Source organism: Macrosteles quadrilineatus, unplaced genomic scaffold, assembly GCF_028750875.1.
Source record: "Macrosteles quadrilineatus isolate MER2022 unplaced genomic scaffold, UCM_ALF_1.0 Scaffold_2__2_contigs__length_208266976, whole genome shotgun sequence".
NCBI classification, from domain to species: Eukaryota; Metazoa; Arthropoda; class Insecta; order Hemiptera; family Cicadellidae; genus Macrosteles; species Macrosteles quadrilineatus.
In genome coordinates this window covers 59,056,352-59,068,749 of record NW_026542595.1, presented here as the reverse complement: position 1 = coordinate 59,068,749, position 12,398 = coordinate 59,056,352, and positions in this window count along the sequence as shown.

Below are 12,398 nucleotides of genomic sequence, written 5' to 3'. Positions count from 1 at the left end.
CTATGCTTTGGTGCAAATTTTGTATTTTCAAATAACGTATTGGTTTTCCTGCGAACTGATTTGAAGGAAAGTGCTAATTGAGTTTAGGTTTGAGTATGGAACGTGAAATAATACCGATCAATATCATTTATCCCACCAGAACAATCACGGGGAAATCCACTAGCAAGATGTACAGATAATTGCCAATGAGTGGGGATCATACAAAAGTGTTATCGTAGGTAATGAATCATTATCATTAATGAAGATACATATTATGTGGAACTACAATATATCAGTGAACACCCTAACTATATATACCCTACTTATATACCCTAACTTTATATTCGAGTACACAGGGAAGTTGCTTGAGAAATTGTGACTTACAATTTCGGTTCTGGCAAAAAAGTGTGTGACTTATTGTTTAAAAGTAAAGTTGATTTGGGTCATTGCAGGGTTATACAACTTTATCATAATCCCCAGTGTGTGAAAAGTACAAAAAGAAAAAAAAAAGGTAAAAAGTCATTAACTGTGCGTAAAGAGACAACCAGAACGAAAAAAACTTAGAGAACCATGGAACTAAAAAGTAAATATCAATGATGGTGTTAAATGTGCTTTGTAAGTTCCTAAAATAAAAAAACGCAGACTCCTTTGATTTGGGGTCGTTAAATTGGATTTGTCACTACTGAATATCTATGAATTAAAAGTCAGAAAAGACTAACAGGGACACAAGTATATTCTCCTTATGTTGTCACAAAGGGAAGGTAAAATTAGCTTTTTATCAACATTCTGAGAAAATCTTATCACGGGGCTACATAGACTATAAATAAAGTATTAAGTATAAAAAAAAACAAATAAAAACTTTCAAAATTTATTTGAATAATATAAGATCATACAACTCTGCATTTGAAATAAGATATCGGTTTGAATAACATAAATAGTTTATACAGGCCAACAACCCGTTCTACTTCATGTAAAAAAATAAGCAGCCCCTAAATAAAATACAAAGATAAACAGTATTTGTTAATTATTATATTTTTTTTATTATTGTTTTTTATTACTGTCAATACTCCCGTGGCGGAGCACGGGCGGTTAACTAGTTTTGAAAGATTAGAATCTTTTGGGAGGAGGAGTGGGTGTTTTGAGTCATACTCAAGAGTGGATTGATTGAGTCTACCTCCAACTCTGATAAGTTTATTTTGATCAAGAAACGTTTTCTAATGGGTTTCAGATTAGTGAGTAGTTTTAGACCTTCATTGAAGGCTTCTAGCTGAACAATTCCTGTCCAAAGTAGTAAGGAATATAGGTGTCAGATAGGGAGTGGGTTATATACTGTCGATTTTCTTGAGACGATTGAAAAATCTTCGACACCATGCTGTGATCCGAAGTAGCTTATTGAGATCAGAGTAGCGACAAAGTAAGTCAGGTCCTAATTTAGATTGAGATAAATACGTTGATTTCTGACTGCACTGCTCAGACACGGCTTCCCTGCAAGTTCGTCGGAACTCATGGGCCATTTTACAGAATCTTCCGTAAGCCACGAGGGGCCTGACCACCACTTGTGGTCCACCAGAGCTTTAGGAGACAACCCACGTGAAGCGAAATCGGCTGGATTCTCTTTGCCATGAACAATTTGAACATACCTCCAACGAGCTAATGGCTCTGTTTCCAGTACAATTACTTACTCGATTACAAATAAAGTCTAGGACCAATAATGTTAATGATAGATAGTAAAATTGATACAATAAAAAAATATAAAATTCAAGAGATGGTTTAATGAACATGATTTTCTAAGAACTGACAAAATGTAAACAAAAAGGTAAATAGAGTATTAACAATATAATAAAACTTATGATTTGTGCACAAAAGGCAGACAGAACATAATAATCGGAGAGAACTTCTAACATTCAGCAACTTAATCAGAAATTCTCTTACGGCTATTCATGTTTTCTAACACTATGCCAATCCGTCTTATTACCAGATCAGGTTTGAGCAATATTGTTCTAGGGTCGAATGCAGTTAGCCCTTGAGCCAAATGACATTTCAAAGGACTTTTCTCTTTAGGTTTATTGATCATAGTGATCAGCAAAGTCCCTTTTCTAAATGCTAATTTATCTTTCTCTAGGCTTTTAACTTGTCTTAAGATGGTTTTTATGCATACCCAACACTTATTTTCTCTACTGGGACCAAATTTTCAAATAGGTGCAGAACTAGATTTATTAGTTTTTGAGACGTACTTGTTTCCCTTAACTTCTCTGTCTTAACAAATCTCATAATTTCTTTTCTTACCAATTCTTCAATTGATGAACATAAGTAACCATAGGCTTCTAACTTTGGAACCTTCTTAAGAATGGTTCAATATCTGATAAGATGCTCCTGGAAGCACAAAGTTTTGCATTAAGAAAAGGGTCTTTCATGGTTTCCCTTAGGTACTGCAAGTTTTTATTTACCTTTTCATCAGTGTATTCTTTATTAAATTGGCTAACATGATCAAAAAGTTTGATAGTTTTGTCCACACAAGGCCCATTTTCTAATCATCTTACAGAAGTAAACTTGAAAGGGAATGATTTGCTGGAAGTTATTTCAGTATGTTTGGCACGTCGAGCAGGGTTACCTGTGAAAGAATAATAAAGAGATCGAAAAAACTTAAAAAGATTCCACTCACATTTGTTAATTCCCGTGTTAATAGCTCCATTCACCGTATGAAGACTGCATATACCGATGTCTAAAATGGATTTTCCGTCTAAATTCAAGACATGCAAGTGGCTTTCTAGTTTCTTAAAAAAAACTGAGGTTAATGTTTGGTCCTTCCATACTCACTTGCAAGATCTTTTGCAACGGCAAGGCTAATCCATCAATAAATGCGTCTAGTAAATGGTTAGCTGATGCCCTACCAAGAAATACACTGTCCCAATATCTTGTAGACACTCTTTGAAGGTTGACATCCCAAAACCTAACATAAAGATCCATTTGACATCTCTGAACAACTTTGTTTAGGGTTTCGTCAACAGACACTACATAGTCAGAACACTCTCTTTAATTTCCTTTTGTAACAATTCCTGAAAATATGGTGCCGGTCCATGGTTTATTAGATAAGAAGCCTTAGTTTTCCCCATACTAAAACTCTGAGCAGTTTTGCTAACTGGAAACATCCTTTTGAATGCAGCCGAAGTTTCATAACAGGAGTTAAGAGACATTTTTCCAGTGACAACTTCAAGAGCCCAACTTGCTTCCGATATTATATAGAAGATATTACATCATCTTCATTCACACTGAAAGTCTTGAATTTTTCAAAGGTTAATAAACGAATGGAGTTGCATTGTTATGTTTAGCAGTTTTCTCTTCGTTTGCTGAAAACCCTACGATTGTTTAGTTATTATTATTTTTTTTTTTCAGATGATCCTCGATTTAAACAGTTCGTCCATGAAATCCTGGATGACGTATCTTCAGTTGTCAATAATAAATAAACAAATGAATAAAAAGTTCTTTATTTACAAAGCGTTTTTCAGATACAATATTTCTGCTTTTTTCAAAACAACCCTTGTCCTTAATACTGATAGACTATTCATAAAAACTAACTATAAAACAATTTATTAAGAATCTATGAAAACAATGTAAAACAATCAATACCAACAATCTATTTAACGATCTTAAAATAATAAAAAATCTATAACAAACATTACTAAAAATAACCAGAATCTGCAATACTTGGACTAATCCGCAGCCGGCCAAGGGCTCGCTGACACATGAGGTTTACATGGTCAGTTAGCGTCAGGTCTTCGTCAAGAATTACTCCTAGCGTCTTTAGTTTCTAGCATATATTGATGGCTGTCCCATTTATTTTCATTTTACTGACCATGTCTTGCCTAATTTCGTTTAAAACGTCTTGCGGTGCAATATGGAGAACTGGACATTTATCGTTGTTCAGTTTCAATCCATGGCTCTTTGACCAGACAGATATAGCATTCAGCTCATTATTAATGACATCAAAGGCTTTAGGGTAACATGTTTTTCCATAGGACAGGTGTATCTGGCAATTATGAGCATATATATGTAAATTGCACGTTTTTACAATTTTTTTTGATGTCGGCAGTGTATATATTGTAGAATATTGGACCTAAGCATGTTCCTTGGGGAATTCCTCTTTCTTTTGACAGGGGAGATGAAAATTTACCGATGATTTTGGTTACCTGAGTTCTGTTTTTGAGGTAAGATTCGACCCATTTTAATGCTGTGTCATTCAATCCGAAATAGTGTAGGTTGTCTAACAACAATGCATGGGATAATGAATCAAACGCTTGAGAGTAATCCAACATGATTAAAGAGCTACATTTACTCCTATCTTTTGTTTTTAAGAGATCACTATACAAATTTAAAAGCGAAGTGCAAGTGCTTTAGTGTTTCCTGAAACCTGATTGTTGTTTTGGTAAAATGATTTCTTTTTCGATGAATTCTGAAATCTGTTGAACTACAATTTTCTCTAAAACCTTTCATAATGTTGGCAGTACTGATATAGGTCTTAGATCTTTAGCATTCGCCGGATGCTTAGTTTTGGGCAGTGGGCTCACAATAATTTCTTTCCATGCATCAGGGAAGTACTGGTTTATCAAATTAGTAATTGCTGAAAGACGGTACGGACTCACTGATTTAATCATGAAAATATTTATACCATAATTTCCCTTTGCTTTTGAGCTTATTTAATTTATTGCTTTTTGGACCTCTAGTTCTGCTACATAAGCCAATTGAAATGCTGTAATGCCGTATAATTTATTCTTCATGTAATATTCAATTAAGTTTTGATCCGGACTTAAGTTAGGTCCCATGTCAACGAAATGCTTGTTAATTTCATCGATACTCGGAAATGAATAATCGTTTGGTCTACTATCATCATCTACACTGCAACTTCGCATGACTGACGAGAATTCACTAGGTTTCTTTGAATTACTCAGGGTTTTAAGGTAGTAAGACCTTTTTGCTTTGTGTATATTCAACTCATTTCTAATAGTTTTGTATTGTTCCCAATCTCTGTCATCTTTAGTTTGCCGATATTTACGTCTTAACTTATTTTTAATTTTTGATAATTTGTTCGTGTCAGTAGTTCTCCATGGCGCTTTTTTCTTTGTAACACGCCTGCGCACAATAGGAGCGTGTTTATAAAAAATGGCCTTTATATTCGATGTAATGAATTTTTCAATTGCATTTACATTTACAATTTGCTTAGCTTATCCCCAGTCCACTGCCGCCATATCTCTCACTGCACTCGCAATATTAAATTACAAAAAGTCTCTCAATGGCTTGTCAGATGACGAGGATGTAATGGCTGATCCAACACTCGTCCCAGACGATATGGATGTCGGGGGTGAAGGCGGAGAAGACGAGGATAAAACAAGTTGTAGAGCCTGAGGAGCAACTGATGGGTCAGCTAGGTGATGCGCCCATGTACCAAACGGGTAACGGCAACCAACATGACGGCCTTTGGGAAGGACGATTGGTCAATAGAATATTGAGCAAAATCAGCAACAGAGAAATTATAGTTGGATGATTCAAACTAATTTTTATCCTCTCCCAGCTGCTCCACCATTTGAACCCGAAAATGAGATGATTGGACATAGGTCTTAATTACAATATTTTTTAAAGATACATTCCTGACCAACTTTTAGATGATATGGCTACTGCCACGTCTCAGAAAATTATGAGTGAAACGACTAAATATCTTGTTGTAACACCTAAGATGTTAAGTATATTCATTGGCATGAATATTGTTATGTCATATTTGAGGTATCCTAGAATTCGGATGTATTGGGCAAACAAAACCAAAGTACCTCAAATTGCAGATTGCATGTCTCGAACAAATTTCGTTTTAATTAGAAACAATCTTACTAGTAGACACTATGCCAGGGTTTCCAATGCTGAAAAAGATTCCAATATGTTCTGGAAAGATGCTCCTCTCCTTGAGAACGTGAGAAATGCTTGTCTACAGAATCCAAGGTTAGATATAAACAAATCAAATTATCCCTTTCCATGGTTAAGTGTCGATGGGACAATATGTGAAGGGTAAGCCAAACCCTTTTGGTTTAAAAAAACTTCGTAAGCGCTTCCCCTGACGGCCTACCTCTTGATTTTTTCTATATCAAGGTAAAGGTGATACGATAATAGCACCGCCAGCAAACAATGTAGCAGAACCAGATGTCCCTTGAGCTCCAGTCCAAGTCCCGTACGTCCCTACTTTCAGTGTTCACGAAAAGGTAATACTAAAACTCTCTGAAACTCTTCCCGAGGGATGTAATATCTACATGGATAGGTTATTTTCCATTGTATCCGTTATTGAAGAACTACACACCAAAGGTCTGCATGGCACTGGGCCACTGAATAATGATCGAATCCCAAAGGATTGTGTGTGTTTGGCCACTAATTCAGAGCTGCGTAACAGAGGTAGAGGGAGCTATGATCAAGCTGTGAGGGATGATGGACAGTTTGCAATTGTGAAGTGGCTTGATAGCAGACCTGTTATCATGGCTTCTAACATTCATGGAGCCCTGCCAGTTGAGTACATAACACGATGGTGTAAAAAAACTAAATGGTTTGTGCGAATCAAACTACCAAACGTGATAACACATTACAACACAAACATGGGGGGCATAGATCTCCTGGATAGAATGATTGCAAACTACCGCATTTCTGCAAAGACAAAAAGATGGACAGTTAAGACAATCTTCCATTTCATTGATTTTGCTCTGGCAGCTTCATGAATCGAGAGACGAAGGTGGGATTTAGCTCACCAAACACCCAATAAAGTTAGATTGTACTTCTTGGCCTTCAAAGTGGATGTAGCCCATTATCTTCTTCATGCAGAAAATCGCCAAGAGCAAGATGATGGCCTGGATTCTGAAGAAGAATATGAAGATGAACCATCGCCTAGAAAGAAAAGAACTGATCCACTGCCTTGTGATGGTTTGCGCAAATCAGGGACCAAGCTTCTACCTCAAATTCCTCCTAAAGACAACTTAACAGCAATATGAAGAATGCCCAGATATACAAGCCAGAAATTTCGTTTCAGTTGTACTAAGTGTAAAGTTGATAAGGGCAGCCAGTTGATCATTTGGGTGAAAATTTTTATTTTTTATTTTTTTTTCTGTATTATATTTCTTGGAATTTTCTGGTTAATTTGATGTATAATTTATTGATGACAACTGTAACTATATCTAAATATTAAATTGTAAACGTATGCACAGTAATTTTGGTACTTACGTATTATACGGAGGCCACTTATTTTACAGCGCGTTGCGGCGGTTGGGTTAAGTTGGGTTATCATAAATATGTTTGTAGAACTTTCCTAGTTTCGTTTTGAATCGAACTATACGAGATGAGTCATAAAAACTTGTGATAACCCAACCTAACCTAACCGCCGCAGCGCGCTGTAAAATAAGTGGCCTCCGTATAATACGTAAGTACCGTAATTTTTCGCAAGTTTTGCAGCCTTGAGGAACTTCACTATCATATATTTGTGTTTTGTAGATGAATAGCTGAATGTGTAGATTTCATTTTGCTAAGTTGGTGCATCTGTTTGGGTTTTAGACGGTCACTGCAAAACATATGATTAGTGGATTACTGTTTGTAGTTATCTTTATAACCAAACCTATCTAAGTTTTATTTCTACTAAGTTTCGAAGTGAAGTTGTAGTTGTAGTTTTGTATATTGCAAGCTAGTAGGCCTAGTGAAAATGCCGAGGGCAAAAAAAAACCTTCAAAAAGAAGGCAAAACATTTTAGTGGGACTCGAAATCCAGGAGGTCAAGTTAGGCCTAGGCCTGTTGTGAATGTTGAAACTTTACCTGGCACTTCTGGTGATTTTTTGGTGAGTTACCTAAACATACAAACTCCTCCTACCTCCTAAAGACAGTTCTTCTAAAAAGAAAGTTATTGTTCATCTTAGGGAATATGACAAGTATAAAGGAGGTTGTGGATTTGATTTTCATGTTTAAATGATATTGTAAATCTTGGTAGCCTAGAAATGCTGTTGTCGAATATAGCTGTATGCAAAAACTGTAAGGGCTCTCTCTCAATATTTACTTCAAATCGAAAAGGCTTGTGTGTAAAAGTACACATAAAATGTAATACATGTAAAGGTACGTTTACACTAGGGCGCATGTATGAGACTTGTTGAATTAACAAATCCAGAAACATTAGCTAACTCAAAAAGCTCACTCATTTTGTACGAGCTTCAACATTTCCTCATACATTTTGAGTGAACAAAATTTTGTTTCAACATGTGACTTGTGTGAGGTGATTTTTGAAAATTTCACCGTTCTGACGTAGCGGTAGGTTTTCACTGAGTTGTTTACTTCTGTGTTTTCAAAACGGTTTTGTGAGTAAACCTCCAGTGTGTTGTTTTCTGTGTTTATACTTACTGTGTGTTTTTAAAATGACAAACTGGAGTCAAGATACAACACTTAAATTGATTGAAAAAATAGGGCATCAAATGTATGGGATGTTAAATCCAAAGAGTATAAGGATGCTAATAAACGAAAAGACATTTATACTGCCATAGGTGAGGAATTAAGTTTCTCTGTTAAAGAGATTGAAACAAAATGGCATACAATAAAAAGCCAGTACAGCAGGGAGCTGGCAAAGGTTATGAGCATTCGGAAGTCTGGAGTAGGAACAGATGACATTTATAGTCCTTCCTGGTATGCCTTCAAGAGTTTAATGTTTTTGTCAGACATTCACCGCCCCCACAAAAACCGAAGTACAGATCAAACATCAACTGAGGTAAGTCAAGCTATGATAATTATGATAACTTTAAGGTTATGCTAGGAAAAAACTAACATTTTGAGATATAGGGTCGGAAGGAATATAAAAGAACCACTGCTATGAACTTTAACAATTATTTTTATTTCAATTATACACTGAATTACAATTTTTGATTAGGTCTATGTTATAAACTATTTATAGCAAATTTTTTGCTAAAACCACTTCGGTACAGCTTTTGGTTTTATCTGTTAAATTGCCAAGGAATCATGCCTTCAACACTTAAAAGTAGTCTGCTATCTGTTTTTGCGATGGTCGATCATAGCATTGGGCCTGCCTGTTAGCGGGCTTAAAGGAATAAGTGGATTATGTACTTCAGAACGCCATTTCCTTGTACAACATTTCCATTGCTGTCTTCACAATCAAAAGTTCCTGTTGGCGTGTAAAATGTTGAATTCCTGTGTCTGAGGTAGGCTAGTTGTGGATACAGACAGCAGCGAGGGTGACATTCACAGCCCTTTCTGGAGACAACATCATGTTAGTTCTCAGAACTCTAAACACAGCATTAAGAATTCCAAAGGCATTTTCAATAATACGCCAAGACCTACAAATTCTATAATTGAAAATTCTTTGCCAAGAGTTAGAAGGGTAATGCACGGGATAAGGCTTCAAAAAATTTGTTTCCAAGGGAAATGCATCGTCAACTACAAATGCATATGGGACTGGTTCAGTTCTTCAAGGTAAGACTTGTGGTTTTTCCCAAAAAGATCCAACAAGATCCCCGTAAAAACTACAATCAAAACAACAGACATCATCCATATACCAATACGTCCTCCAATCAAAACCGATTCAACCAAAGGCCTAGTCAATACTACTACAATAACAGCAAACCATATCCCACAAATGAACAAAAACAAGTGTGTGCCATGATAAGTCAAGACAGTCCACATGACACAGCAACACAACGAAGATCTCCAACAAATTTAAACCCCTCACACACTACCCAGGGAAACGACCCGTCGCTGTAGTTGTAAGCCGAGGACCATCAACTACAAACATCATAACAACTACAGCGATTTCAACAGCAAATATCCTCAAAAATAATTCGTCCAATAACCCATACCAATTTCTCGATAAACAATATAATTTGTGATCAAGATTTCTTATTAAATGAACCCACTGAAAATAGTAAATTTCCTGTATCCAAACCAGTTATATGCCCTGAAATAGATATTAGAATCAATAATCTCACAACAAAAGCATTAATTGATACTCTACGACAACATGTATCTCCGAACAATGTTTGAAAGAGAGTAAAAAAATAATTCAACCTTTTGAAGAACTTCCTTTGTCTAATACGACAATAGCTACAGCTACTGGGGAAAAATCAAAACGTGTTGCAAGAATCATTTATGCCCCTGTAACCATTGAACATCAGACCATCTAGCTTCAATTTCTTATCATAGGCTACCTAATTTAATTAAGCCTGTGATATTTGGTATGGACTCATTAACAGAACTCCGACTAAAGATAGTATCTAATAATAATAAATTAAGCTTAACAATTAATGATACTGATATTAAACTATAATGTGATATGAGTATGAAAATGGGACAAGAATGTCAAATATATATAAGCACTTGCCAAAGGCCATATAATGACTACTATAATAATTAAGAAAACTATTTTACAATGTATGAAGAATATCACCGACCCAGGAAAGAACACAACAAGGACACTGATCTGACGGATGAAATGATTAACCAGACACTGAAGGAGAACGGTTATACCAATATGGAACAAAAGAGAAAATTAAGTAATTCATTACTAAAATATAAACCAATGTTTTTAGAAAAACCAGGTTGTTGTACAAAATATACTCATGAATTGAAGGTTAATAATCCAAATAATTTAAAAACAACTGTTTATCAAGTATCTCAACAGTATCAAACTGCTGTAGAACAGGAAATAAATCGGATGGAGCAAATTAAAGTAATAGAACGAAGTAAGAGTACCTTCATTAACCCAATCAGCCCAGTAATAAAGAAAACAGGGGAAATGAGATTGTGTCTGGACGCACGTAAAGCAAACAACATAAATCGTACCGGATTACGAGTGTAACCGCAGTGTAAATATTGTGTCTAAATTCAATAAACTTTAAACGTTTGAGAAATATATTTTTAAACATTGTAAAAATCACAAACACTAAAACAAAACATTAAATTGCACAACTGACTCACAACAGAAAAACAATAAATAATTAACCAACCAGCTGGAATTAAAACAAAGGAAAATAGAATATTGTTAGTTGTCACTAGATTGATTATATATCAATTTTCCCTTCTTAATTCTTAGGGAGGATCTGGCCAGTGTGTCTGGTCCATATCAATCCTTTGTCCATTTTTATTCTGTACATGACGTTGCCCACTCGACTGATGATCTCTCCTAATCTCCACTTTTCTTTGGATGCATAGTTCCTTGCTTGCACCTTTTGTCCCACACTGAACTGTCTTCCAATCTTCCTTTGTTCTTGGACTCTAAACCATTCTGTTTTATCTGACATGACATTTAGTTTAGTTCTGATGTCTCTGCCAAACATCATCTTGTACGCAGACATTCCAGTTGTGTGCCTTCCTCAGCTGTGTGACTAATGCGTCAATCTTTGTTTGTAAGTCACCTCTCTCCCCCACCATTGAATTTAGCCCGTTCTTCACGGTTTGTACGAATCTTTCTGCTTGTCCATTGCTAGAAGGATGAAATGGTGCGCATGTTCTATGACAAATTCCATTTTCTTTCAAATAGTTTTGAAAAGCCGTGCTGGTGAATCGTGTCCCGTTGTCTGTAACGACTGTCACGGGAAGACCGAACGTTGTAAATAGATGTTGTAGCTTTTTGATACACCATTCTGCTGTAGTCGATTTTGAATGCAATATTTCTAGCCATTTGGTATGGGCATCAATGATGACTAGGAAGTAATTTCCATTGATGGGCCCAAGGAAATCTAAGTGTATTCTCTCCTATGGTCCAGATGGTTCTTCCCAACGGCGATTCCTATCTTTTGGAGGTTCATTTCTCTTCTGGGAACATATCTTACAGTTTCTGACCAACTCTTCAATGTCTCTGTCCACATTCTTCCAGTACAAATAGCTTCTGGCCATTGCTTTCATTTTTGTCATCCCAAGGTGGCCCACGTGTAGTTCTTCGAGTACTTCATTCTGAAGAGTTGGAGGTATCAGAACCCTTATACCTCGAAAAACACATCCTTTGTGTAATGTGTACTCGTTGTTGTTTAGTCCTATTGTCTCAAGATCATCTCCATTTTCAAGGGCTGTCTTAACTTTGGAGAAAAAATTATCCTTCTTTGTATGTTCTGCAATCGTCTCTTTGGTAAGTGGCAGCATAGATATTTGATTCATCTGAAATTTTGAATAGAGATCTTCACCTTCTAACTTTTCTACTGGGAATCGTGAAAGAAAATCTGCATTGGAGTGGTCTGAAGTTTTTCTGTATTCTATTTTATAGTCAAAACCAGCAAGGAAAAGAGCGTAATTTAACAAACGTGTAGCTGACGGTAGGGATTTTGAAGGATGAAAAATAGATACAAGAGGTTTGTGGTCTGTGACAAATATGAATTTTCTGCCATAGCAGTATGGAAAGAACTTTTTCACACCCCAAT